Source organism: Ambystoma mexicanum, chromosome 2q, assembly GCF_040938575.1.
Source record: "Ambystoma mexicanum isolate Mex_15411 chromosome 2q, UKY_AmexF1_1, whole genome shotgun sequence".
Taxonomy (NCBI): Eukaryota; Metazoa; Chordata; class Amphibia; order Caudata; family Ambystomatidae; genus Ambystoma; species Ambystoma mexicanum.
In genome coordinates this window covers 730,092,642-730,120,369 of record NC_090924.1, presented here as the reverse complement: position 1 = coordinate 730,120,369, position 27,728 = coordinate 730,092,642, and positions in this window count along the sequence as shown.

Genomic DNA, 27,728 nt, shown 5'->3' with positions numbered 1-27,728 from the left:
AGCTTCAATTACTTTTTAGGCAAGCTAGATTTTTAAAGCACTTTACCCTCTTCAGGTAGGCAAGGCACTCTTCCTCTGAATAGCTTGCTTCAAAGGGGCAGCCTGTTTGCCACTCTTGTCTATCTCCCACAATAGCAACCTGGGTTTGCATTTAAGACTCACTTCTTTCTGTCTTTACAGGTTGAGTATGCTTCAAAAAAGTCTTTACAAGCAGCCAATTCCCCTTCCTCAACTCTACTTGTACATTTCTGCCAGCTTTCAGCCAAACAATTACCCAGAAGCCTTGGTGCCACTCTTAGCTTCAAGTAATATTTGAACATTGTCGGTTTAGGCAAATTAATTGTTAGTGAGTTCACAGTATTGCTGGATTGCTTTTTAACTCTGTGAAAGGTTGGTTTCACTGTTAGAATGGGGTGCCTCTTGTCTTGGGCAGTGCTTGCTCTTCTCTTCAACAGTTTACAATCTTTAACGTCTTGTGAATGAAAGGTATGCCACTTTTATAAAAAATATAAGGTTCAGTCTTTTGGCAGTGTGAGGTAGACATGGTATCAAAAGGTAGACATGGACACAAGGAAGCAAGTTTGTAAAACCTTTATTAACTTGAAAAGTGGTTGGAGACTTCCTAACTGGTGCTATTTCTAACTGGGAGCAGTCTCAACTATTAAACTAAGTCAAAAGGTAGTCAAATGTCTGTCAGTCAAAATAATATAAAGATGTCTGTGTCAAACCTATTTTTGCCCGTACTTTCTTCTAGAACAATAATGTGTACAGGATTGAATCAAAATAGAAGAGTGAGTCAAAATAATATCAGGATGGCATTGGAGCAGTCAAACAACTTCCTTACCCAAGCTTGAGTTACTTGGGATTCAACAATGTTCCTTGGGTTCAAATAGTTCACACAATGTTCCTTCAGGTTTCTAAGGGCTTTCTTTCCCCACAGACTTTCGTCACCTTCTCTCAGGAATTTCACAGTTCAAAATATTTTGCTTTCACAAGACTCTCTTGCTCTGGTTTCATCAGGTGTTTCCTTCCCCTACAATTCTAACAACTGGACAGTTAAATGGTTTCTCTTCACATCAGATTCTCTTGTTCAAAAACATGGTTCACTTCCCCGATAGTTCTCAACAACTCTTCATATCAGAGACTTTCGAGAGCACACAGTTTTACTCAGCCCTGTGTGGGACCACTCTGATACCTTGGCTTCATGGGATCGTGCCCTCAGCACTCTCACATTTATCACAGTTCACAAACAGGGTCGTGCCCCATGCACTCTATAGCTTCTTATGGGGTTTCAGCTCACTTTCCTATCTTGCGCAGCTCCCCTCTCATGCTTTCTATTTTGCTCTTACTTAGAGCTTTGCACAGCTCCACTGCATTCAATTGATTCAAATTCAACAGAGTCTTTCAACAAGGTGCAAAAGTGCACGCGATCGCTCCGTTACTTTGTTTCCTTCACTTTCACAATTATTGTATTCACATTACAGTTCACAATGGACAATTGAAGTTTTCTCATCAGCGCGTCTTTCATTCTAGGCTAGTCCTTCACTTGCAACAAATTATCTCTCATGCTTTGTGTCTTTCACCAACCGGGCTCCCATCTCACTTTGAACTCACGGTTGTGATTACTTCAGCGTAGCTTTTGTGGTTATGTCGTGTCGAGGTCAGGGGCTCCTCGTCTGCCCCTCAGACACTCCTGGGTTGCCTCACTGGCCCAGGGGAATGAGTACCTCTTCAAGGACTTTCCGTCAGAGATCAGCATACCATGCAATCCCCTTCTGGCTCCTAGGAAACACGGCTCCCATGCCACGCTTTCTCTAGCCTTCTCAAATAAAGGGTCTCAGCGCTCCATTCTTTGACATCAGATCCCGGGTGCTCATGCTTTCCCAATTGCCTATCACCTCGTTCTCTGACTCAGGTTCCTTCTCGGGCTCCAACTTGTTTGTTCTGTTTCTTGCAGCTACTCATTTTATACACCTGTGGAGTATTAACAGGCTTCAGATGGATATAATCTTCGCCTAGTGCTTAACTTCACCTGACCTTGTTAGTGGGTCATTCATGGAAACAGTAGAGTGCCTCTGAATGTATTTTCTTTGTTTTAATGGCACTGTGGTGTTTTGGAAACGAAGAGTATAGTGGTTAAATGCTCCTCTTCCTTGTCTTAGTCCTTTCGTCACAGGAATGGGCAAAGTGGGTGTCTGGGGAACAGTAAGCCATATAGGCTGAGGGAATGTCGAGTAGGGGGGTGTTCGAAAAGGGGGATACCATGTCTCACCTTCAGGTAATCCCTTCCCAATCACAGAGGACCCTCTACCCAGCCAGGTGATCCTCCCTCGCTAGTCCGCCTCCAGGGTTGGAATCCAAAGGCAATGGCACATGTCACATGTTTAGAGGATCCCCGGGAGAGGGAAGGAGAAGACCCTCAGGTTTTCCACTGTAGGAACTACAATTAGGCACATGCAACCACTCTTTGATGTAGTTTTCAAGAGATTGATATGTAATTGTATTCCTGTAGAAGAAAAGGATAGAGTTCAGGCCGCCTTTGGAATCACAATTATGCACACACGACCATCCTTTAATGAAGTTTTCCCACTGCAAATATTGTAACTTTTGTATGGTCAAAGTTAAATGTTCAGACTTATTGTTACGCTCACCTGGTTCCCACGGGGGCGTCGACCAGAACTGGGCCCCTGTTATTTCCACCAGTGTGACGTGTAGCGCCGAGATGACTGACTGGACTGGCCCGCTCAGCCTAGTTTGTCTGGCTCGCAAGAACATTCTTCTGCAAAGGAGAAGAGGAATTAACCACCCGTGGAATTGAGTGTCAACCCACCTTCCCCACTCCCGTTGTCTTCCCACTGATCACTCTTGATGTCCCCTCCTTAGTCTCACCTGATGGTTTGGAAGGATGAGCTCTCCATCCTGCGTCGACCGCAGGGGCGCGTTGAATGCCAGTTACTTCACTGGCGTAGAGGAATTGGTGAGTTCCAGTATTGACTCTAAAGTCCAATTGTTCATAAGAGTTCAAATGTCTGCTCTTCACTCTGTCCGATTCCTTGCAGGTTGCCGATTAATTCCACTCGAAGATTTCCAAATGGCACTCGGTAAGATTCAGGTAAGTCTATTGTGATTTTCCCCTTAGGGGCCGGGGTACGGCCATGAAGCAGAGTGGACTGTGCCGACCCGAGATGAGGTGAGACCCCCGTGGTAAATCAGGTAAGTTTTGTGGGGGTAACTGGTATTGTCCTTGCTTTCTCCCCTTAGGGGCCGGGGTACGGCGATGAAGCAGAGTTGACTGCGCCGACCCGAAATGAGGTGAGTACCTCCCGTGGTAAATCAGGTAAGTCCTTGGAGGTAGCTTGTATGGCCTTAGAGAGTCCCCTTGCTCACCTTGCTGACTTTGTCTCCTTAGGTGTCGGAGGGCGGCCGCGAGATGGAGAGAGCGTGATGGAATGCTGAAGTACCACCAAGCAGGTGAGTTCAGCACGGCGCCATAGGAATGCGAAGCGATGCTTCAAAGTCTTCTGTCTTTCAGTTCCGTGGCGAAATGGATCAGGATTCAGGTAAGGATTAAAGTTAAAACTCCTGTTCTAACCTTTATCCTTTTTGTCTTCTTGTTTCAGGAGTCCCAGGACTGAAACGGGCGTGGCTGAAGACTGGAGCTGCTGAAAACACGGTGAGCGTTATGCTGCAGCAAGCAGAATAACGCGAAGCACGTGTAGCTGTCTGGGAGTGGTTTAAATAGCCTTGGAAGAAGATCCAGGTAAGTATTCTTCCACAGCCCCACCCAAGTGACAAAATAGTCCCTTCAGTAAAATAGTCCCTCCTAAGCCTCATTTGGCTTGAGTCTTCATGCAGCATGGTCTGCCTCAGGTGAGTATGCAGCATGGTCTGCTTCAGGTAAGTTATCAATAATGAGCCTGGCGCCCATGGCGCCAGGACTGACTTTATCTTTATGAGCCTTTATGAGCCAGTTAGGGGCTGTTTTCCCCAAACAGCCCCTAACTGGGGCTTTGGGCATGCTCCAAGTGGCATGATGCCTGCTTCCGGGGCTGCTGGGCCTGGTCTGGTCTTCCGGGGCAGGCATCATGACACTTATCAGCATTCCCTCTTCTTAATTAGGGAAACACAACCACTCTTTCGAACAGAAATAGTCTTTAAAAAGCAGAACAATGTGTTTTGGTAATGTTAGCTTCTTATGCCTGTAAGAAGCTCTTCACTTTATACGCGTGTGTTACAATTCCGTTCTTCATACAGCAAACAACTTCTACTCGTTTAAAGTCTCACGCGAGTGGCTAAGGAGCTGGTTACTGTTACCATTAAGGATTATACAATATTTTAGAACGCTGTGGTTCACTCACAGGCTTCTGAAACACCTGCTCTGTGGGTCGCACAGCTTTCCCGGATTCCACTATGGCTTCGCTGCTTCAGACTCGCTGGGGATTCACAGCCATATCCTGAACAGGTGTCTCCAGTTCCTCTAACTAACAAGACCATTTGCTTAACAATTGCTTCCTTCCCCAGTCGCCTGCACGTCAGCAGCTCGACAACCACAACAATCTGGCTCACATGTGGAAAATGAGCTATCCTGCAAGTCTTCCACTGAGCAGCCTCTGCACTTGAGAGTTTGGGGGAATAGGACCCTCAGAACATGGAGGTGAAATCGGCTCTCTCTTGTTCTCCCACTTCTGCTTGGTTTGCCAGCCTCGTGTCTTCTTTCTCCTTCTTGCCTGCCCCTGAGGGGGCCTTGTATGCCTCCCATGTTCCTTCAGGTGTGGGCTGTTAGGCCCAATTGCCCGGCTACTACAATGGCTGTTAGGCTTGATTGCCTGACTGTTACAACTGCATGCCGCCTCAGCCCTCTTCCTCATCCCAGTACTTCTCGAATTCTGGGATCTGTAGTTACCTTCAACAAAGTTAGTTTTTGTAACATTTAAGTTACTTTTTGAGGGTAGATTTAATTTCCTGAAAGTTATTAAGAGATAGACTATGAGAATTAGCTGTTATAGAGGAAAGCAGTTTATTGAAGACAGCATTTCCATTTTCCTTTACATTGTATCCTTGGGATTGAGGGAGGTGTTTGGTTTGGGATAGCCAAAAAGAGCTTTCTTTTGGTACAGTTTGTTAATATTTTACAACCTTAGGGTCAACAACCCTACATCTTATATGAGGTTTAGGGACATTAAAATGAAAATAAGCTATTACCTCTTTAGGTACCATGGGAAGATTCTTCCTTCCAAAGGAAACATACTGTGTCTCATCCAACCGAATCTCCTCATCGCCCTGGGTCCTGTCTCTTCCCAGGTGATCCTCCCGTGATACACCACCCCTGGGCTAAGGGATCAGGAAGTGTGCCTTCCCCTGGCCACCTGGGAAGAGACTTATAGCAGGTTTTCAGTGTGGGATCCGCATAATTCTTCACATACCTCTTGGTCTTTAGCAAACACCATTTCCTCCTTGTTCATGTCCAGATATTCCTGCTTTCAGCCTCGAGCAGGCTACAGGCTTGCTCAGCCAAATATATGCTCTGTCTCTGCTCGTAGTTCCTTTCAATCTCTCTTTGGTTCTTTTGGGTCTTAGACCTGGGTGGGCTACGGGCCTGCCTGAGGCCCACTTTGGTTGTGGTTTCTCTTATGCTTTCTCTTATCCCCTTCTGGGGTTTTCTGAATGTCAGCCTATGTGGGATTTGGGCCTGCTTGGCTCCACTTTCATTATGGTTTCTCTGATGGTTTTGTTTACCCCCTTCGGGGTCTTCTAAATGTCAGCCCCATGTGGCCTATGGGCCTGCTTCACTGCCCTTCACCTGCTTTCTATGCAGTCCTGTGTACCTTCACTCCAGTGGCGGGGTTCGGTTGTGTAGGCGGTCTCCTCAGCACTTTCCTCCAGTCTGCGAGGAGCAAGTCACTGGTATGTCTTCTGTCTCAGGAAGTCGTGTCCTAGCCAGACAGTGCTGGGCTTGGCGGGATCTTCGCCGCTGGTGAAGAGGCAGTACTCCGCGGGTTGCTTCAGGTCCCTGCCTACCATGCCAACTGCATGGCTCTCCCATTCGGCTCCTGCTGAGGGGGGGGCAGGACTTGCTCCTTTACGTGGCAGTGCAAGCCGGAGTCTCTCACTCCTCGGATGAGCTCTCCTTCTCTTAATCTCCTGGTGTATTTATTGACCCACTTTTGAGTGGCAGGAGACATCCCATTGGTTCGGGGTTTCACAATGAGGCAAATCAGAGACCAGGCCATCCACATTAAAGGGACCCTGCACATGTCTACCCTGCGTAATTCCCATATACCTAACGAATGCTTGGGACTTTGCAGTGAGGGAAGGTGAAAGGGAACACCTGCTTCAGCAGTCTTTGTCCCCAGAGGGTGTGAGGGGCTACCCCCAATGGCATCCCACTTGCCCTGTCCCCTAGGGAGGATATTTCATAGCAGCCCCACCTCCATAGTCCCAAAGAGGGTGGGTCCCCGTTGGGCAAATGGGTGAATTTCCTAGATTTGTTCCATAATGTTGCAGTCCACTCATTGGTTTGAAAATACTTAACCTGGTAGGTGGAGCAGTACAGTAAGGAAATGTGTTACAGTTTTTAATATTCTTTACTGTTATAGAATATAAATATTGTTTTACTGTTATTTCCATCACAAATTACTCAGAGAGAGGGAGAAGAGCACCTATGTTTTTTCCTAACCGTCATTGATAGTTCCAAGATGTATCTTCATTCATTGCACTATTGACACCTATGTTAGAAGGCAAAAAGCTATGCTTTCTGAAGTGAGAATGAGTAGATCATAGGACAAAGGATGCTGTTACCAGTGGCAAGATTGCACATCGGCTTAAAAATACTCAAACCGTTTGGTTAAGCTGTGTTCTGGGAGGACATCAGGAACCTTTTTACTTTTTAATGTTTTTTTTAAATGTTATCAAAATATTATTTCAGCTTTATTTCTATTACAAATGACTCTGAGAGAGGATCACTTATGTTAATCGCAACCAGCATTGCTTATTTCACAGATGTATCTTCATCCATGACTGCATTTGACAGTAAGGTTCCAATGCAAAAAGCTATGCTCTATGAACAGAGACAACGTTGTTCAGAGATTACAGCATGGGTTTATCAATAGCAAGGTTGCATGTCAAGTCAACTCGTTGGCCTGAACATCCTCAACCTGGTAGGTTAAATGGTACACTGGAAGAAAATAATTCCTTTTTTGTTTTTAATTTTTTTTTTAACTATTACAAGCATATTCTTTGATTATTATTTCCATTACAAGTGACTCAAAAATGGCTCATATGATTCTTATAAATAGCTTGTAAAAACTGGTGAGAAACTAATGAGATTTTGAGAACAATATAAACTTTACAAGAACCTATATGACATGCAAATATGTATTACATTCTTAGGATATATTTAAAATCTTATAGGATTCTGAAAAGATACATATGAAAAAATCAATAAGAAATTATTTTATGGGAGAGCAGCACCTATGTTTAGCCCAAGCAACAATGTTAGTTTCAGGCTGGAACTGGCCTGTAGGGTAATGCCCAAAGTGCCAGCCCATGAGTCTAGTATGTGCCAGGTTTTTTCTTTTTACCAGAATGGGACAATTTATTGGCTAGACTCTACCAGTTTCATAAGCAACTACACTAGTTTTAACCAATGTTAGTGAGCAAATAAACTTTCAAAGGTATTCTTTGCAACATATTTTACCAAAACACCCCTTACATAGTACTCAAACCGTCTCCTCTGAAAAGTAATGTTTCAATGGTGTCTGCACTCCTTTTATGTCCCAGTCCAAACCTGTCTAATTCCCAGATGCATCTTCATCCATTACACCCAGGCCTCCAGATAAGGTGCATACAGGTCTTTTTACACATGAAAATCTTGTAAATACGACAGCTTTATTTTTATCCTGTGTACATTTACACACGAGTTTAGAGCAGAGGGCAGTGCAAAGATCAGGTTACTTGACAGAAACCAGAACACTTATTTTGATTTTGATCTACATGGATGTAATTGCAAGCCATGGAGAAAAGCCTTTGAAACAGAATGTATTTCTCTGAAGCCTTTCAAAAAAAGAAACTGCACCCTGTGATAAAAGGAATGGTTTATTTCGATTCAGTTTCTGCTGTGTTGATACTCATGGAGCTCACTGTGCATATTTATTTTCCTAGCATTTTAGGATTGTGTAATTCATAAAATGGAAATCTAAGTTGCAAATGAGAATTAATCTTTTGTAACAAATTATGCTTTTTTCTAGTGAAAGCAAACCAGTATCCCGCAATTGCATTTTTCATAGTGCTGTGTGCATAATCATGCGGATGCAGATAATATTTACACTTATAATTTAATGTAGACTCTAATTATAAAAACAGTGTGCAAAATTATGAGTATCCACGGTCTAGTTTACACCCATTCAACCTTGCAGTCAATGGGGTACATTACTTTAAAATGGTCAGTGGCAACAGAGTCTTTGCTCAAGGGTGAGTGATTGTCATTCCACCAATCACATGTGTTCTAGCCTCTCAAATCTTCAAGACTACAATTAAAACATCCCAAACCTGACTCTCCAGGAAGTGCAAGCGCTGTTCAAAAAAGAAATAAACGAAAGTTACATTTGTAATTGAAACAAAATCTCAGCAAAACATGTCCCTGTGATAATCCAGATAAGTATTTAACTTTATGTAGCGTTTCATAGATGGTTTGTCCAACATCTAGGCACTGTGATTAGTATACCTCAGTCGATACTCAGTTTACCGACCTCTAAAGGATGTTAGCCAATAAGATAGCTCAGCCGGTTGCGGGTTCGTTGCATCAATCTGTGCGTGATCTGTAGTTTGCAGGTTCGAATCCCGGCAAGGCCAATTCAGCCTTGCATCCTTTCGAGGTCGATAAAGGAGTACAAACTGCGGTTTGGTTATAATTGTGATAAATATGTTCCATGCAAATGTGCTATATAATTAACCATTTGACCATGAGATTAGATATATAATTTAGCATGGAGTACTAGCTAGTAATAGCTCCAGGAATTGAGGACTTTCATTAGACATCAAAAGACAATTCTGCTATCGAACCTCACAACACACAATACAATTCAGGTTTGCTTTACTATGCAATTGGCTAGGTTTTGGTGTTTTCAACATTTAAATACATACAGGAAAGATCAAATGGCCAGATCTTAGAGAAATATTGAAAGGTGTATTCTGTCACAATGCAGAAGGCTGACGCATAGTAATGATTTCCATACAGTTTTTTGCACACGTCGGCTGGATGTCACATACATTTTACTCTCTTGCAAAGGAGCAAAGTCATTTTTACTCACTTGAAATCCCATTTACTCTCAAAGTTTAAAAATAGGCAGTAAAATACTCCCACCTCAAAATCGTATCTGAGCACTGCCAGTAGGTGGTACCAAGCTAATACTGCAGTAACAGGTTGAAGTGTCCATACTAAAGGAGAGGGAAGGAGATAATTCTGTGGGGGAGGGGGGTGAAAGGAATCAGTGGGGTGCTGCCTAAACCCCAGGTAATTGTCCTTATCCCCAGAGGGGAAATCTCTCTCCAAGAGATCCTCCCGCTGTGCACCAACCCAGGGGGACTATCGGGTAGCGGCCTCACCGTCCTGGCCACATGGGAAGGGGCTCCCTCACTTGAGGAGAAGTGACAACATCCAGGAATTTGTCACATATGAGAAATGGTTACTTTCTGTTCAAATTCTGCTGCCATTTGTGTTTGTATAAGCTCATGGAGCAGCAGAGCTTTATGCATGCAGTATTTAGATTCCTAGCATTTTAGGATAGTAGCAATAATAAGAGGACAAAAATAGTTACAACTGGGAAGCATCATTTTAACAAAGAAATGATGTGTTTTCAGTGAATGCTAGCTTTTATTGCACAAAAGTAATTTTCAGAGTTCATGCGTTGCGTGCATTTATCATATAGCTGCATCTATGTGATATGTTAATAGACAACAAGGTGCAGGAGAACAATTAAATGTACAGTCTAATTATTAAAACTGTCAAATACTCCTACATCAAAACCTTATCTGGGGCACAGATTAGTATGCAATGTCTACTTTAAAAGTCCATTCAATCTTAACTTTGAGTCAATGTGGTAAATGGCCAGCAGCAGCAGGGCCCTCACTACACCAACCACGCTTTCAAATGATCAAGACTACGCTTAAAATATTCAAAACCTGACTCACCAGCGAGTGCAATCACTGCTACAAAATAACAATGAAATGGTTGCATTTGCAAAACAAATAAAAACTAAGTAGTGGCAATCGCAATATGTTTTTAAAATGTTTATTTTATTTTTTTTAAACATAGTTTAATATAAACTTTTTTTGTTCTAACACACAGTTCCTTACACATATCCTTATACAATCCTTATGCCAGACCCTTGGCCCACATGTCTTATCAGACATTTAGGGCATCAATAAAGTTGATCACCGCACAGGTTAAGATAATAGAACTTCCACTCAAGATTCGAAACCACCACTCATCCATGTTCTCATTTAGAGGTGCGAATTTCCTAAGGTGTAGAGATCTTAATGAATGGAGTTTGGGGCAGGCAGTTATCAAATGTCTTACTGTCTCTATTTCATTTCGGCAGAATCTACACAAATTGTCGCTTGTCTCTGCGTCTTTTCTTATGAATAGTACTTCTCTTGTTTATGTGGTGCTTCATGCAGGATTCCTCCACCTTCTAAAGCACTCTGCTTATTATTAGCTCAGTCAATAGTCAGTTTACTGATCTTTGAATGATGTAACGTTAGCTCGGGCTAGCCAACATTGGACCATGAGATTAGATATAAATTTTAGCATTGCACTTGCCTCTCTGCGCCATTGTATCACAAAACCGGCGTACATTTAAGTAGTACTAGTTCTAGTAAATGAAACCTTTCATTAAATCAACAGAAAATTCTGCTATCAAACTTCAAAACAGCATACAAGCCATCTCTGCTTGTGTAATTGCTCAGGTTTGTTTTGTTTAGTTTATTATTTGCAGTGCGCACCTAACCCTGAGGTATCTGGGCGCTTAGACTTAGATCATTATTACACGTACATACATATAGAGACAGTTAAAACAAGGTTTGTTGACATGGGTTATAGATTCGTCACCATACCAACAAGAGGAAAAAATACAGGGAGGCGACAACAGCAGCGGAGCAATTCGCACATATAAGTGGTGGAAGCGGGAAGAGATAAGTTTAATGTTGCTGGGCAAAGAGCCAAGCTTTCACATTAGATCTAAAGGTCCAAAAAGAGGGTTCCGCCCTGATGGCTGTAGGGAGGGAGTTCCAGCACTTTGCAGCTAGCACAGGGAAGCTGGACCCACCTGCAGTTTTCAGTTTCAACTTGGGGATGTTAAGGCAGTGTGATTAGAAGGATCTTGTAGGTCTAGACGATTGGTTCCTGGTGAATTTGTCAGCCAAATATTTAGAGGATGTGTTAGACAGGCATTTATATGTGATGACTAACATGCACAGCAAGATTCTATCATGCACTGGGAGCCAGTGTGCGTCCCGCTTCATGGCAGAGATGTGATGAGAACGTAGGATTTTTAAAGCAGATCTAAGAGCATTGTTCTGAAGAACTTATAATTTATTCAGATTGAGTTCCATAGAGCCTAGGAATAAAGTATTGCAGTAATCCAATTTAGAAAAATTCAAAGCCCTGGCGAGCATGAGGCAGCTGTTAGTGGACAAGTAAGGTTTGCGGGCCTTGACCAAATTTTTGGTGTATGATGTGGTTGAAGCTGTAATGGTAACTTGTTATTTGAGGGAGAGAGTGGAGTCAAAGTAGATGCCTAACGTTTTGACTTCATTGGCAACTTTGATGATGTTTCCATCAATGTTTAAAGTCTTGTATCATGCATCAAGTCTGTTTAGACGAGCTGGAGATCCAATGATCAGAAGTTCCGTTTTGTTGTCGTTTATGCAAAGGCTATGTGTAGCCATCCAGGCCTGAATTTCAAGGTAAATATCCTTTAGCATTTTTGAGTCATTATCCTAGCATCCAGTGATCTTAATGAAGACCTGGGTGACATCAGCATAATTTGTGTATGTTACACCCAGGCTATCAAGACGATCAAAGAGGAGCTTTGTGAAAATGTTGTACAGCGTGGGTAAAACACACAAGCTCTGAGGGACTCCACAGTAGATTGGTACTGGATCAGCAGACGTTTTAGGTTCAAAGACCCTTGTTGTTCTATTCGAGAGAAAGGATTGGATTCAGCTGTCAGCGTTTGGGGAGAATAATGCAGCTAAGGTCAAGCGCTTGGTAAGGATCTGATGGTCAACGAGATCAAACGCTGTTGAAAGGTCCAGCAGAAGGAGAATGACCAGATTGCCCATGACTTTGGCTTAATCCATTTGGATTTTCAGATCCAGGAGGGCAGTTTCAGCGCCATGCCTAGGTCTGAAACCTGATTCAAGCAGGACCAACAGGTTGTTGTCCTCCAGGTGTTTTTGTATTTGGAGATAGGTCGCTCTATCAAGTATTTTTTAAGAGGAATGGAACTGTCATTATAGGTCTGTAAAAAATGGGTACGTTTGGATCAAGATTAGGTTTTTTGAGGAGGGGCGTAACCCAGGCCTCTTTGAGGTTGTTTGGGACTGAGCAGCTTTCAAAGGATGAGTTAATCAGGGCAGTGATGAACGGGGCTAGATCTTTTGCTCCTTCCTTGATAACTGAGGCTGGGCAAGTATCTCCCTGGCATCTTGATGGTTTTAGACCAGTTATGATGTTTTCAACTTCTTTTATAGTGACTGGAGGGAAGTAGAAAGGGTACCATGGGGAGGATTGAGGGTCAGGCGATCAGGCTGTATTATTTATCATTACAACAAACTTATCATCAAGGCACAGCTAACATGGTTTTACTGTTTATGGAGTTGTAGGGGGTGAAGTCATCATCTGACAGCATGTTACAGAGGTAGTTTCTGAAGGGGAGCCAGATGTCTTTGGGGCGGCATGGTGCAGACACTGTCAAAACAAATTGTTCTTCACACTCATTCACCACAGTAAGTTCTCTAGGGACTTTCAGTTCTTTAATAAGCATTGTTTAGCAACCATACAAGCCACATTGAATAGTCGTCTAGTGGTTTCAGCCACTTAACCTATATCCCCAAACAAGTATTTTAGCGGTGAGGGGGGAAACAGGGAAAGAAGTGATCTCCTCCAGGATTTCTGCCACCTCGCCCCAAAATTTTCCCACCAGGGAGCAGGCCCAATACATGTGGTATGCATTTGCATTGGCAGCATCACATTTCGGGCATTTCACTGTACAATTCCCCACAAATTTAGCAAGCTTGACGGGGGAATAGTGTAACTGACTGAGCACTTTAAATTGGATTAGTCTCAACCCGGAATTCAAAGAGATGGATCTGGTGAGCTGGCAGCATCTAAGCGATTTCTGGCCGCTGATTGCATACCCTAAAACCTGCTCCCAGGTCTCTTTCATGACGTTGTGGGAAGGTGAATGTGCCTGAACCAAAGCATACAGAACCGATACCCCTTTCTTCCGCCCATCTGTTGCTGTTATAGCCCTTGTACATTCATGTGTAGGGAGTTCTGTGGGGAATGTTGACCATTTAGCTGCAAACGCGGCCTTCATGCAATGAAAGTGGAATCTCCTAAGCGGCCCAGTCCTCATAGCATCCACACAGTCACTTAACTCAATGTATTTACCCTCAGGGAACAGATCCCGCATTTTTAAATGTTTGGCCGGGTCCCACATTTTCTGCAGCGATCTACAGAACGTAGGGGCAATATTGGGGAAATTCCATAACGGGATTTCCGGGTCATGCGGGTTCACAAGTCCTATTTTTTTTATAAATATTGACCAAAAGATATAAGAGGAATCCCAACAGTCACTTGAGTAACACATGGTAGCAAGTGTCTGTTATATCTATTCGGTATGGTAAAAACACTGCCCTGGCGGCACGCGAGCTTAGTCGCTTCTAATGCGTCGCGGTACAGGTGTGCTGGTAACTATGGTTACCTAACACCGGACTAGTCCTTTTTCGATGTTGCTAGCCCACAATACATGCAGAAGGAAAAGGGCAGGGCAGTGAGCGCCATTAGACGGTGTGTTCGGACAACTTGCACTGGATGGGAACATGCTCATAACTGTAACGCTCACCTGATTCCCGTAGAGGCGCCGGTCTTGACTGGGCGTATACCGTATCTGCAAAGGTGATGTGTAACACACGGCTGGCTCTTTGGGCTGGACCTCTGTGCACTGTATGTCTGACTTGAAGGGTAAGATGTCTTAGGTAAGTGAACGCCGTGCTCTCCATCTGCCTCGGGGCAGGGTGCTGTAACCAGTTTCTTCACTGGATAAGGGGAGCAGGCCTCTTGACTTCAGAGGACTGCTGTCCTTCGTTTACTGCACGAACGGTAAGTTTCGAGTAATTCTAATGTCTTTAAAGTCTTTAGTAATGATGTTTCTTGTTTTACAGGGTTCCGGCGATGGCGGATGACGGGCTGAAGTGAGTTGAAGATGGAGCCCGTGTGATGAATAGAAGCGCCTGGAAGCACGTAAGTAAGCGCTTGTTGCCTGCTTCACGATGCGCTCTAACTGTCTTTTTATTTTGCAGGTACAAGTTCGGAGCGGCTGCAGGGTGCCGGAATACCCACTGGGTTAGATGTGGAAAGGAGTAATGGCACGTGAGTATTAAAGTTCCCCAATGTCTTTAAACGCACCTTGTTTTGTCTTTCAGATGCGGGATGCAGCGCCGAAGGCCTCCGGAGCGTGCAAAGAGTTGGTAAGCTTTTGTCTTTCAGATGCCGGAATGCAGTGTGAAGACCTCCGGAGCGCACGAAGAGTAGGTAAGCCTTTGTCTTTCAGATGCCGGAATGCAGCGCGAGGCGTTGGTGACAGCCGATGGACCAGGTAAGTGAAGAGCTGTCACTGAAGACCGTAATGCTAACCTGTTCTTTCTTGTCTTTATAGGTGTTGCTGAAGACTGGATTCAGGATGGTAAGCCTTTTTCCTTAGGCCCAGGATCAGATGCAGAAGACACGATGAGCGTTCTGCTGCAGAGGATGCAGAATAACGCAAAGCAAGATTCATCCATCGGGTGTGGTTTAAATAGCCTCCTGTAGTGCTTAGGTGTCTCCTTCCACAGCCACGCCTAGGTAAGAAAAGAGTTCCTGCTTTCCAGAAGAGTTCCAGTGTTCTGAATCTAGGGAGTGGCTCCTGCCCCACCCAACAGGAAAAGTAGTTCCAAACAGAAGAGGATCAGAGGCTCAACTGGCAGGCAAGTAAGCAGCATGGTCTGCTGCAGGTAAGTCCACCCAAGCATTATGAGCCCGGCGCTTCCAGCGCTGGGACTGGGCATATTTATGAGCCTGGTGCCACTGGCGCCAGGACTTGGTCCAAAAGGTCCCAATTGGGACTGGTTGGCACTCGGAACCCGGGTCACGGATCTGTCCCCAAGGGAGCCGGGAAAACCCCGACCCTTTGGAAGCAGAGATCATGACAGTACCCCCCCTCAAGGCCCCTCCCAAACCGGGCTTCTCTGGGGGTTTTGGCTTGTCATGAAATGTTCGGTGAAATCTTTTGATTAGGCGAGGAGCGTGGACATATTCAGCAGGTTCCCAGGATCTCTCTTGGGGGCCGTAGCCTTTCCAGTCAATTAGGTAAAATAGTTTAGATTTGGAGATCTTGGAGTCCAGAATGCTTTTGACTTCAAACTCGAGTTCTCCATCAACTAGGATAGGTTTTGGAGATTTAGTTAGTCGGGTTTGAGGTTGCACAGGTTTTAATAGAGAGACGTGGAAGACCGGATGTATCTTCATGTGCGGGGGCAAGTCCAACTTGACCGCTACTGGGTTTACTATGGTAGTGATGGAATAGGGACCAAGGTATCTTGGGTTGAATGTGCGTGGCCCTTTTAGAGGTAGATATTTGGTGGATAACCAGACTTGATCCCCCACTTGATATTGAGGGGCTTCCTTCCGATGTTGATCTGCTCCTTTCTTGTATTGTTCTTTAGCCCTTTGAAGGTGAGAAACAGCTTCCTTAAAGGCTTGGGTGATTGTAGAATGCAGGTAGTCTACTGCTGGTGTTTCAAGATCTTGGAGAGGATCCAACTCCGAGGTTCGAGGGTGACTGCCGTACAAAAGAAAAAACGGGGTTTTCCCAGTTCCCGAATGGACAGAGTTATTGTAGGCATATTCGGCTATCCAAAGGATGTCTTTCCAAGTTTTTTCAGTTTGTTGCAGCATGCAGCGTAAATACTGTTCCAGAGTTTGATTGGTCCTCTGGGTTTGTCCGTCGGTCTAAGGGTGGTGACTGGTCGATAGTCTCACATCAATTTGAGCCGACCGACAGCAACTTCGCCAAAAATGAGAAATAAATTGACTACCTCGATCCGAAATTAGAACCGAAGGAAAACCGTGCAGTCGGACGATGTTTTCGAGAAATTCTCGGGCCAGAGTTGCTGCTGTTGGCAAGCCTTTGAGCGGAATGAAATGCGCCATCTTGGAGAATAAGTCCACGATTACTAGAATCGTATTGTATCCGGAGCATGGAGGTAGATCGGTGATGAAGTCCATAGAAAGCGTATGCCAAGGGCGAGGTGGGATGTCAATAGGGCGTAAGAGGCCTGCTGGTCTTTCCTTTTGACTCTTGTTTTGGGCGCATACTCCACAGGACATTATAAAGTCTCTGATATCTTTTTTCCAAGACGGCCACCAGAAGTAGCGCTTGATCTTTTCTGAGGTCTTGACCATACCGGGATGTCCTTCCATTAAAGAATCGTGATAACAAGAGATTACTTTTTTCTGTAAATCTGTGCTGGGTAGGTATAATCGTTCTTGGAAATACAATAAGTTGTCCTTTACTGCAAAGTCCTTTCCCTGCAGATGCCAATTCTGTATGTCTGCTGGAGTTACAAGTTGCCTGGCCTTATCCTTAACTTCCTCTATGGATTCTGTGGCGATTACACCCAGAATTCTTTGTTCGGGAATGATTGGTACAGGTTTAGGGTTGATCAAGTGTTCTTCCACTCCCATCCTCAAAACCATTTCATGATCCACATAATTGCCGATGGCACCGCTGTCGACGTAAGCTTCAATTGCATGTAATCGATCCGGATTATCAGGGCTAATGAGGACCATAGGTATCACGAAATGCGAGGTCACGGAACTGGTTTTCACGCTCGGCAAGAGGACCTCTATTCTTGTCGGGCGAGGTCGTTTCCCTGCTCAGAGTTTGTAACTTTGGTAACTGCAGCTCCTACTGCCTTCCTTGCAGGTTTCACCGGACAGTCTCGAAGAAAGTGCCCTGAGTTTCCGCAATAGAGGCATAATTGCAACTGTTTTCTCCTTTCCCGCTCCTTTTGTGTTAGAGGACCTTTCAGACCCCCTATTTGCATGGGTTCCCCGGGGTCTACTCCTTTGGAAGGAGTTGTCGGTTTGGAAAATACTCGAGCATCAAACTTGGAACGATCAGCCTTCCTGTTCTGCAGTCTGTGATCTATTTGAACGACTAAGTCTATATAGTCCGAACAATCTTGTGGGGGATTCACTACTTGGGCTAACACATCTTTGAGCTCTCCACGTAGACCTCTATAAAACAGCGTAATCCTTTTGTCCTCAGGCCATTGAGTTTCCACTATCAGTCTGTTGAAAGACGCAATATAAGCCAAAAGGTCTTGATTACCTTGTCGCAACGAAAGAAGCTCATTGTCCAAGGCCTGCCCCTGTGAATGTCTTGCGAACAGTTTTTCCATACTGAGCTGAAAAGCTTGAAAATCATGGAGGACCGGATCATCTTGATTTACTAGAGGGATCGACCAGTCTGCCGCATTGCCACTAAGGTACGAAAGCACGAAAGCTACTTTAGCTTGATCAGTTGGAAAGGCTGCTGGCCGGCATAAGAAATGCAACCGGCACTGATTGATAAATACTGCAAACCTCTTTGGGTCACCAGAAAATCGTTCGGGCGGAGCCAGAGGTACATTCCCAGGTAGGTTGATCTGCACTGGATTCATAGAAGATGTAGAAGGAAGATTTCCCCCAGATGCGGGTAACGGGGTCTGTCCGGCTTGTGACTGTAGCAATTGTCTAGCGAGATCATCTGTTCGCTCCTTGGAAATAATCAGTTCCCTTCTTAGAGCGTTCGTTTCCTGACGGGCTGCATGCACTTCTGCCCTTAGTTCCCCAAGTAACTGGGCTAGCTGGTCGGTATCCGAGGTTTCCATAGCGCCTGGACGGGAGTTTTGTGGTAGGCTTTGCTTTCTGTAACGCTCACCTGATTCCCGTAGAGGCGCCGGTCTTGACTGGGCGTATACCGTATCTGCAAAGGTGATGTTTAACACACGGTTGGCTCTTTGGGCTGGACCTCTGTGCACTGTATGTCTGACTTGAAGGGTAAGATGTCTTAGGTAAGTGAACGCTGTGCTCTCCATCTGCCTCGGGGCAGGGTGCTGTTACCAGTTTCTTCACTGGATAAGGGGAGCAGGCCTCTTGACTTCAGAGGACTGCTGTCCGTCGTTTACTGCATGAACGGTAAGTTTCGAGTAATTCTAATGTCTTTAAAGTCTTTAGTAATGATGTTTCTTGTTTTACAGGGTTCCGGCGATGGCGGATGACGGGCTGAAGGGAGTTGAAGATGGAGCCCGTGTGATGAATAGAAGCGCCTGGAAGCACGTAAGTAAGCGCTTGTTGCCTGCTTCACGATGCGCTCTAACTGTCTTTTTATTTTGCAGGTACAAGTTCGGAGCGGCTGCAGGGTGCCGGAATACCCACTGGGTTAGATGTGGAAAGGAGTAATGGCACGTGAGTATTAAAGTTCCCTAATGTCTTTAAACGCACCTTGTTTTGTCTTTCAGATGCGGGATGCAGCGCCGAAGGCCTCCGGAGCGTGCAAAGAGTTGGTAAGCTTTTGTCTTTCAGATGCCGGAATGCAGTGTGAAGACCTCCGGAGCGCACGAAGAGTAGGTAAGCCTTTGTCTTTCAGATGCCGGAATGCAGCGCGAGGCGTTGGTGACAGCCGATGGACCAGGTAAGTGAAGAGCTGTCACTGAAGACCATAATGCTAACCTGTTCTTTCTTGTCTTTATAGGTGTTGCTGAAGACTGGATTCAGGATGGTAAGCCTTTTTCCTTAGGCCCAGGATCAGATGCAGAAGACACGATGAGCGTTCTGCTTTAGAGGATGGAGAATAACGCAAAGCAAGATTCATCCATCGGGTGTGGTTTAAATAGCCTCCTGTAGTGCTTAGGTGTCTCCTTCCACAGCCACGCCTAGGTAAGAAAAGAGTTCCTGCTTTCCAGAAGAGTTCCAGTGTTCTGAATCTAGGGAGTGGCTCCTGCCCCACCCAACAGGAAAAGTAGTTCCAAACAGAAGAGGATCAGAGGCTCAACTGGCAGGCAAGTAAGCAGCATGGTCTGCTGCAGGTAAGTCCACCCAAGCATTATGAGCCCGGCGCTTCCAGCGCTGGGACTGGGCATATTTATGAGCCTGGTGCCACTGGCGCCAGGACTGGGTCCAAAAGGTCCCAATTGGGACTGGTTGGCACTCGGAACCCGGGTCACGGATCTGCCCCCAAGGGAGCCGGGAAAACCCCGACCCTTTGGAAGCAGAGATCATGACAATAACAGATGGATTATGTCTCATCAGAATGAATAAAACTAGCAAATTGAAAGAATATCAACAGTATTTAAATGTACCACGGATCTCTGTTTAGACATATGTTAATGGGCATACTTTCATTTAGCAATGTTCATGTAAGACACTACTCGTGACATGCCTAGTGTGTCTGATCCAGCTCTAAGTACAAAGACAGATGAGTAATTACGGTCTCAGGTTCCAATCAATCAATTACATGTTGACATGCAATTTCTAACATGAAATTATCCAGAGGCACAGCGGTATGTACGAAGTACAGGTGTCTATGCGGGGACCTTAATAGTAGGGTAATACACATCATAATAGTAATGGACCCCAATCTCCCCTTCAGAGTCTCTTGTCCTCCCCCCGTTAGCACCTGCAGTTACGTGGTGTAATATGGTGGAATAAGGAGGTAAGCTGCTCTATTTTCTGCCAGAGTATGCCTATTGATATACTCCCTAAAGTAAGGACCAAGGGTTAAAAAAACTCATGTACTCAGAGCGGGAAACAGGACATCCACAGCAATGGAAGCCCGCGGCATCATATGTGAGTAAAGCTGGGAGACAAAAAGGTGTCCGTTTTTAATTTTATTCCACTCAATTGATTCATTCAACCCATGTAGGTCACTATCATTCTGAAGATCATTTCCTGTTCCATTTTAAATAGTTTGGCATCTCGATTCATAGTAGGGTCTTTTTTAAGTGTTTGTAGTATTGTCCATGTGAAGTCTTCAAATCCATGTTCCATGGTGGTGAAATGTTGAACCATGGGTGCGTTTTCAATTCTATTCTTTAGACAGCTTCTGTGCTCGAAAATCCTTGTTTTTACTTTTCTAGTGGTTTTTCCCACATATGGTAGACCACATTTGCAACTGATCAGGTATACAACATGGTCTGTATTGCAATTCGTCATTGTCTGTTGTTTCCACGGTCTATTGGTGCCTATTTCGACCTTGGTGGTCTTGGTAGTGAGTTTACAAACCCCGCAGTTCCAGCAGGGGTGATGTCCTACAATAGGTGTCATTCCCCACATGGTTTTGATACTTGGCTGGGAGATGATGTTAGACTTCAGCTTGCTATTGCTCACCCTATTACCAATGGAGGTACTCTTCTTGAAAGCAAAAATAGGGGTAGGCATGACTACATCTTCAGTATCGAAAATCTTCCAGTGCTTCAGTATAATGTATTTGATTTTCATGCTGTGATTGGTTAAGGTATTTACATAAACCAGCCTGTCTTCTTGTTCCTTTGCTGGTTTCTCTTCAGGTAAGGCCTCCCTGTTGTTGTTAAATGCACGTTTAGCCGCTTTTTTGACCAACCTTTTAGGATAGCCCCATAGGCATAGTTTGTTTGTCAATGTCTTAGCCTCCTCTTCATATATAGCATTGTCAGAGCTATTTCTTTTAAGCTGCGAAAATTGCCCAAAAGGGAGGTTATCCCTGAGATGCTTCACATGGTGACTAGAGTAATCTAGCAATGAGTTCTTGTCCGTGGGTTTATGGAAGGGTTTCACCTTCAAGACTCCCTGCTGGTGAAAAATAGTAAGGTCAAGAAAATTGGTGGTGAACTGATAACTCGTCATGGTGAATTGTAAATGTCTATTCACACTATTGATCCATCGGAAAAAGCCTTGGGCCGTCTCAAGGGATCCTACCCAGATGACCAAGATGTCGTCAATGTACCTCGTCCATTTGGAAATCTGATGTTTATGTGGATTAGTATCACTATACATGTGGGTTTTTTTCGAAAATTTCCACATAAAGATTAGCCATACTGGGTGCCATGGTGGCCCCCGTGGTAGTCTCTTCCACTTGTTGATAGAATCGGCCGTTGAATTCAAAGTAGTTCTTAGTCAATGCTATCTCAACACACCACATAAGAAAAGAAGTAGGTGCGGGATCGTGATCTTCTCTGGCGAGTAGAATCTATTCAATGGGTTCCAGGGTGGCCTGTTGGGGAATATTAGTATAAACAAATGCAATGTCTAGGCCAAGCAGCACCGATGTCTCAGGGTCAAATTCTATGTTCTCAAAATGATTAATAGCATCTCTAGAGTCCTTCAGATAAGATCTCATCTTTTTGATAATATTCAGCATCTTTGAAAAGGGGTTCCAATACAGAATTGATTCCTGCCACAATGGGGTGTCCCGGAGGGTCCACCAAGGTTTTGTGAATTTTTGCAAGGCAGTAAAAAGTGGGAATGGACGGTTTGGTGTTGATAAGAAAGTCAGCCTCCTGTTTGGATATCCACCCACGATCTTGTGCCTTAGAGACTTTGTTGGTAATTTGCAGCTGCAGATGTTTGGTGAGGTGTTAGACAGTTGTCTTTCGCATTCTTTAATATAGTCTGTCCTTGATCCACTCAAAAAACGGCTGCAGGCACTAGGAACAAAATATGGTCTGATGTTTCCTGCCCAGCTCAAAATATTCCACAATGGAACCACAGTGCACTTCACAGATCCGAAAGAAGCCTGGAATTGGGCGGAGAGACACATAGCAGGCGATTGGAACGTTAAAAAGAAAACAGGAGACGAACGTAATGGGCTACACCCTGAGAGACCACCAGAGAACAGACCCCAGCAACAACAGGAGGGAATACCGCCATAATGATATGAACAACAGCCATCTGATAACAACCGAAGCCGACACAACCACTGTAAGCTGAAACGTAACGGAGCTCCTGCTCCAAACAGTAACAAGAATCAAAAAGTACGCAATGGCTGGCGACCACACCGGATCCACCCCCCTGACAACGAAGAGACCACATAGTAATTAACCAGTTTAGTTTGGATTAGTTTATTAAGTTATGAAGGGGCGACAGATACTTCAGTTGGGGATGAAGTGTGGGGAGGGGGGAGTTGGATATAAGTTCAGAAGTGGAAAAGCTCAACGGAATATCGAAGCATACGAAAAATGGAAACTAAACAAACGCTAGCTGATGCCCACCGCCACAAAATGAATAGGGGCAACACTACTACCCCAGGAAAACATGATGTCACCAAGAATCATGAGCACTGAAGTACCTCTGCAGTATAGCAAGACCCGAACCCTAAAGCTTCTCACCTGGAATGTGAACGGATTAGGAAACAGCCTGAAAAGACGATTGGTGCGACAGCTTTTGAATAGGCATAGCCCAGACATAGTCTTCCTAACTGAGACTCACTTGGCGGGCACAGCCAATGCACTGTTCAACCGCTCCAACTATCGCACAGCAACACAAGTGGGCTTTACGATGGGAGCCAGAGGAGTACTGATACTTGCACACAAAAGATTGCCACTCACCCTCACAAAAACAACACAGGATACCGGGGGCAGATTTACATGCACCACAGGCACACTCTGGAATAAATCAATATCCCTATTGGCGATCTATGCCCCGCCTGCACTACAATCCACACTACTTGAGGATATAACACCTTTGATGTCCGATGATGTCTCTGATATTCTGATCCTTGGGGGTGACTCTAACGATGTCATGAGTAATATACAGGACCGCACACATCTACGCAGCAGAGACCCCAATCGCCGAACCAACCTCATTTGTGGAAGCACTTGGCATCAGAGATGTGTGGTGCGACCTGCATCCCAGAGAGCAACAATACTCCTACCACTCAGGGGTATATGCATCGTTATCACGCCTAGACTACTTCTTTGTACCTGCAGTAATAATACACACAGCAACACAAGCAGAATACCTCCCAAGAGGCATCTCGGATCATTCCCCTCTACTCATGTCGATAACGACATGTAAGCCAATCCCTCCACCGACATGGAGATTGAACAGTTATCATCTGGGCTCTACTGCACTAGTAGAACGCCTACAAGATGCTAGCATGACATATTTTGAACTAAATGAAGGATCAGTAGATTGTCCTATCACACTATGGGAAGCCTACAAACCGGTGATACAGGGGGAAATTATTTCCTGGACTGCAGCACAAAAGAGAAAATATCTAGATCAGTGAAGGAGGCAGAAGCGAATGGAAAACAAGCGGAGGCAACACACCTAAGCCAAGACTGCGCTGACACAAACAGAGCACTAATCCTGGTGTTAGGCAGAATCCTGTGCAGTTCCCTTAGGGACCACTGCAAAAAGATTAAGACTACAGGAGTAAGCAGTAAACCCAATTGGTAGCAGTCTGTACCACCCAGATTTACCTGGTAGCTGTGGCTGAGCAGTCAGACTTCTCTCAAGAAGAGTAGGGTAGTATATAGTGTATACACAATAGGGCTAAAAACACAGTAGAGCAAACAAACACTGACCAGAGCTTTGTATAAAAAGTATATAATTATTTATTTAAAACATACTTTAGGCAATATACTAGCACTCTAAATCAAAAGCAAGTTAAAACACAGTCAGGTAAAGTATACATACCTCCTTTGATAACTATTAGACAAGTCAGAGTTAAAACACCACGATTTGTTAAAACAGATGTGAGCGCGTAACCTAGATGGCACTCCAATAGTTAAATTAAAGGGAGAGAAAAAGGCAGAGCATAGAAATAAAACAGGTCCCAACACTTTTAGGAGTTCTCAGCAAGGGAATAAAGGCAGTATACACTGTAGAGCCAAAGTTCATAGGCCAGGCCCACTTTAAATGGAGCAAAGCGAAATGTGCCCAGGATCACACGGTTTAAAATGCACTAAAAGTCTTTGCAGAATGTTCAAAAGAGGTTGGGGTGATTCAAGAAGGTAAAGTTAGAAGGTCTGGGGCCAACCCAGTTGGAAAGCCAAGGATTTAAGGGTCACCTTGGGCAAACCGAAGAAAGGGAGGCCAGGTAGGACACAGTACCTTATAGAGAGAGGAAGCTCCAGCGGTGGCAGTTGTTCCTGGCAGTGGTTGCAGTTTGTTGTTTCGACCAGGGGAAGAGAGGATCTCATCGAGGAGGAAACGTGGAGTTGGTGCACTGAACAGGGATGAAACCAGCCGCAGAGTTCGTCGTTAAAAGGTGCGTTCCTTTTATTCGCGGTCAAAGTGGTGAAGCTTGGCTATCCGGCCGCCGGGGTGCTTGGCACGTGTGATTCGACCAAGAGACGTCTTTGGAAGGCGAAAGGGGCGAATTGGTTGGTCCCACCAGCTCAGAGGAAGAAGACTCGTCCAGCAGAAGATCTTCTCTTGTCGTTGGGAAAGTGGTGAGTTTGTAGCAGCAGGGCTCCACCGGTGGTGTCGTTGTTGCAGATGGCTCAGCTTCTTCCCTCTTCGGATTCTTAGTTCCTGTGGCGACTTCTGAAGTTCCAGTCCCAAAGGCCCTGCTTTTATGCAGATAAACCCCCATTCTACAGCCTAGCTGTCACTCAAACCTGCTAAGTGGTGAGCCGGGTGGCTCACCACTGGGCCAATCAGAATAGAGTGTGACTTGAGTTGCTAAGGCAACACAGTCCAGGGTGCCAATTCCCCTACCCACACATCCTGTGGAACCCAGACAGAGTGGCACCATTTGGAGGGCTTCTGTGGAGAAGCCCGCCAAAAAGTGGAACAAAGGGCTCGACCTTGGTCAGAGTTACAGAGACGGACACGAACGTCATTTTATAAAAGACTTCTGGCAAAAAAAAACAACCGTTGATTTAATATTAAATAAATAAACCGGCGGTATCTTTAACATTGCACCAAAAAGTGGTGCGTTTAAAATCAATGGGAAAATCCCATAGGAAATATTCCGGTGGAATATTTTGCATGGTAACCACTGCCACCAGCCAGAAACTCGACAAGGGGGGACTGGACAGTGCCCCCTTGAAAACAGACCCAGGGGCAATATAGTTAACACCTTCCAGTACTTCCACAATATGATGGTTTGTACTGGTTCTGTTCATAATTTAGGACTAGTAAAGTCAATGGTGACTTTACATGCCCTGGGAGACAGTAGTCAGTCCCAGGGTATGGAGTCTATATTTGGGGGTCACTATGACACCCCTGTGTTACTGCACTGAGGGTGCTGTGTAACGCACATGAAAAACAGATGATATCCTATGGAGTAAAAAGAAAACCCCATAGCCCATAAGCACATAACAAGTCAGAGACATACCTCAAATCATGTCTAAGAGTGGGAGTAAAAGAGTCTCACTCTTAGCAGGAGAAAAAAACAAACCCCAAAAATCCAGCAACGCTGCTGGGGGACTCACTATGTTTGGGAAATTAGCCTTATAAGAGAATTCTCCCTAACACCTGGCGCAGAAGAAACTTCAAAACATTGCACTGGACAACGCAAAACAAGCACACTCTGCAATGAAAGCCAGAATATACGAAACGGGTGACAAGGCAGGGAAGATGCTTGCCTGGCTCGAACGGAGGGACGAGGGACACAGCCAAGAAATTATAGAGCACCTGCATCTGCCCCTGAGGTCTCTATGTTGGAGGAGATCTCCCTCACCTCCTTAAATACCGAACAAATTGCTACCTTAGAAAAGGAAATCACCGAAGATGAAATCATAACCGCTATGATGCAGCTCCAATCTGGGAAAACACCCGGGCTGGATGGCTTTCCCATTGAAGCACGGAAGAAGATAGAAGGTAACAAACTGGCTCCCCATCTGCTCAAAATGTACCAACAAGCCCGAATCACGGGCAGCCTGCCAGCGGACCTGAGAAAGGCCGCAATAATTGTAATACCCAAAGCAAATAAGCCCCCAGACAAGTGTAGCTCATATAGACCGATCTCCCTTATTAACACCGAGGCGAAGATACGTGGCAAATTATTAGCGACACGCCTACAAGGGGTCACACCATCTTTGATTCACCCAGACCAGTGTGGCTTTATGCCTGGCAGGTCTACAAGAATGAATATCCGGAGAATACACTTAGCCATTAAACACGCCCAGACCCTGAATGTTCCCTTGGGAGTCCTCGCAATAGACTTTGAAAAAGCATTTGATTCTGTCCACTGGGAGGCACTCTGGGAGATAATGCGTAAAATGGGGTTCCGAGAGCAATTCCTATCCTGGGTTCAACTACTATACAACGCACTGATGGCCGAGGTCAGGGTGAATGGCTGGACGTCTCAAACCTTCCCCTTGGGAAAAGGGACGCGGCAAGGCTGCCGCCTATCATCCTTTTTGCACTAGCCATGGAACCCCTTGCCCAGCTCCTAATAGATGCACCCACATGGAGAGGAATCCCAGGGGGACCGGACTGGGAAGACAGGGTTTCGTTTTACGCAGATGACCTGTTGATATATATGCACGACCCCAGGACGGCATGTGCGGTGGTGACGCAACTACTCCAGAAATACAGGGCCTTTAGTGGCCTGAAAGTGAACTGGTCCAAATCTACGATATTTGCATTAAACCAATTAGGCATGCAACCCCCAGAGCCCTGCCCATATAAAACAGCCCCCGACCACTTTCAGTACAACACTGGATGTCTCTGCCACTGACCCTGTTGGGTCGTGCAGCATTGTTTAAAATGCTAACACTCCCTCGTTACCTGTACATACTTCAGAATGCCCCACTCCACATACCGGGGAAGACGTTCCAAAAAATAGACTGCACACTCAGAAAACTTCTATGGGGAGGTGGACGACCGAGAATAGCCCTCCGAATACTACAAAGATCCATATGGGAAGGCGGCATCGGGCTGCCAAGGCTACAGACTTATTACTGGGCTAGCCAAATGTCGGTAATAAATGACGCACAGCATGCATAATCCACGCTGCCGCACGTGCGAGCGTCACCCCCCCTGAAGATATATGCCTCAACACCCAGAGCAGGTCCCAGTAAAATGGCATCACAGACACCTCGTATCTGGAGGGAGTCGCACGCTTTTATAGGGTGGGAAGACAAGGTCACACCAATACAGCCGCTAGGGAACAATGGGAACCTCCCCAAGGTAACCAAACTGCCGGAATGGCCCACATGGGTGAGATGTGGTATAGGAAAAGTGGGGGACATCGCAGAGAATGACAATATTAGATCCTATGAGGATCTGGCTCTGTCCTTTAACCTCCCAGAGTTGGAACAATACCACTATACACAGCTCCAACATGGACTGCAACAACATCTCCCTGCCCTCTCCGACATGCCAGATAGTACCCCACTGGAACGAAACATAATCACAGACCATATTCAGGCGAAAGTCACCACAGCGATGTACAATGTTATAACCTCCTTTGCCACACGAGAACTGA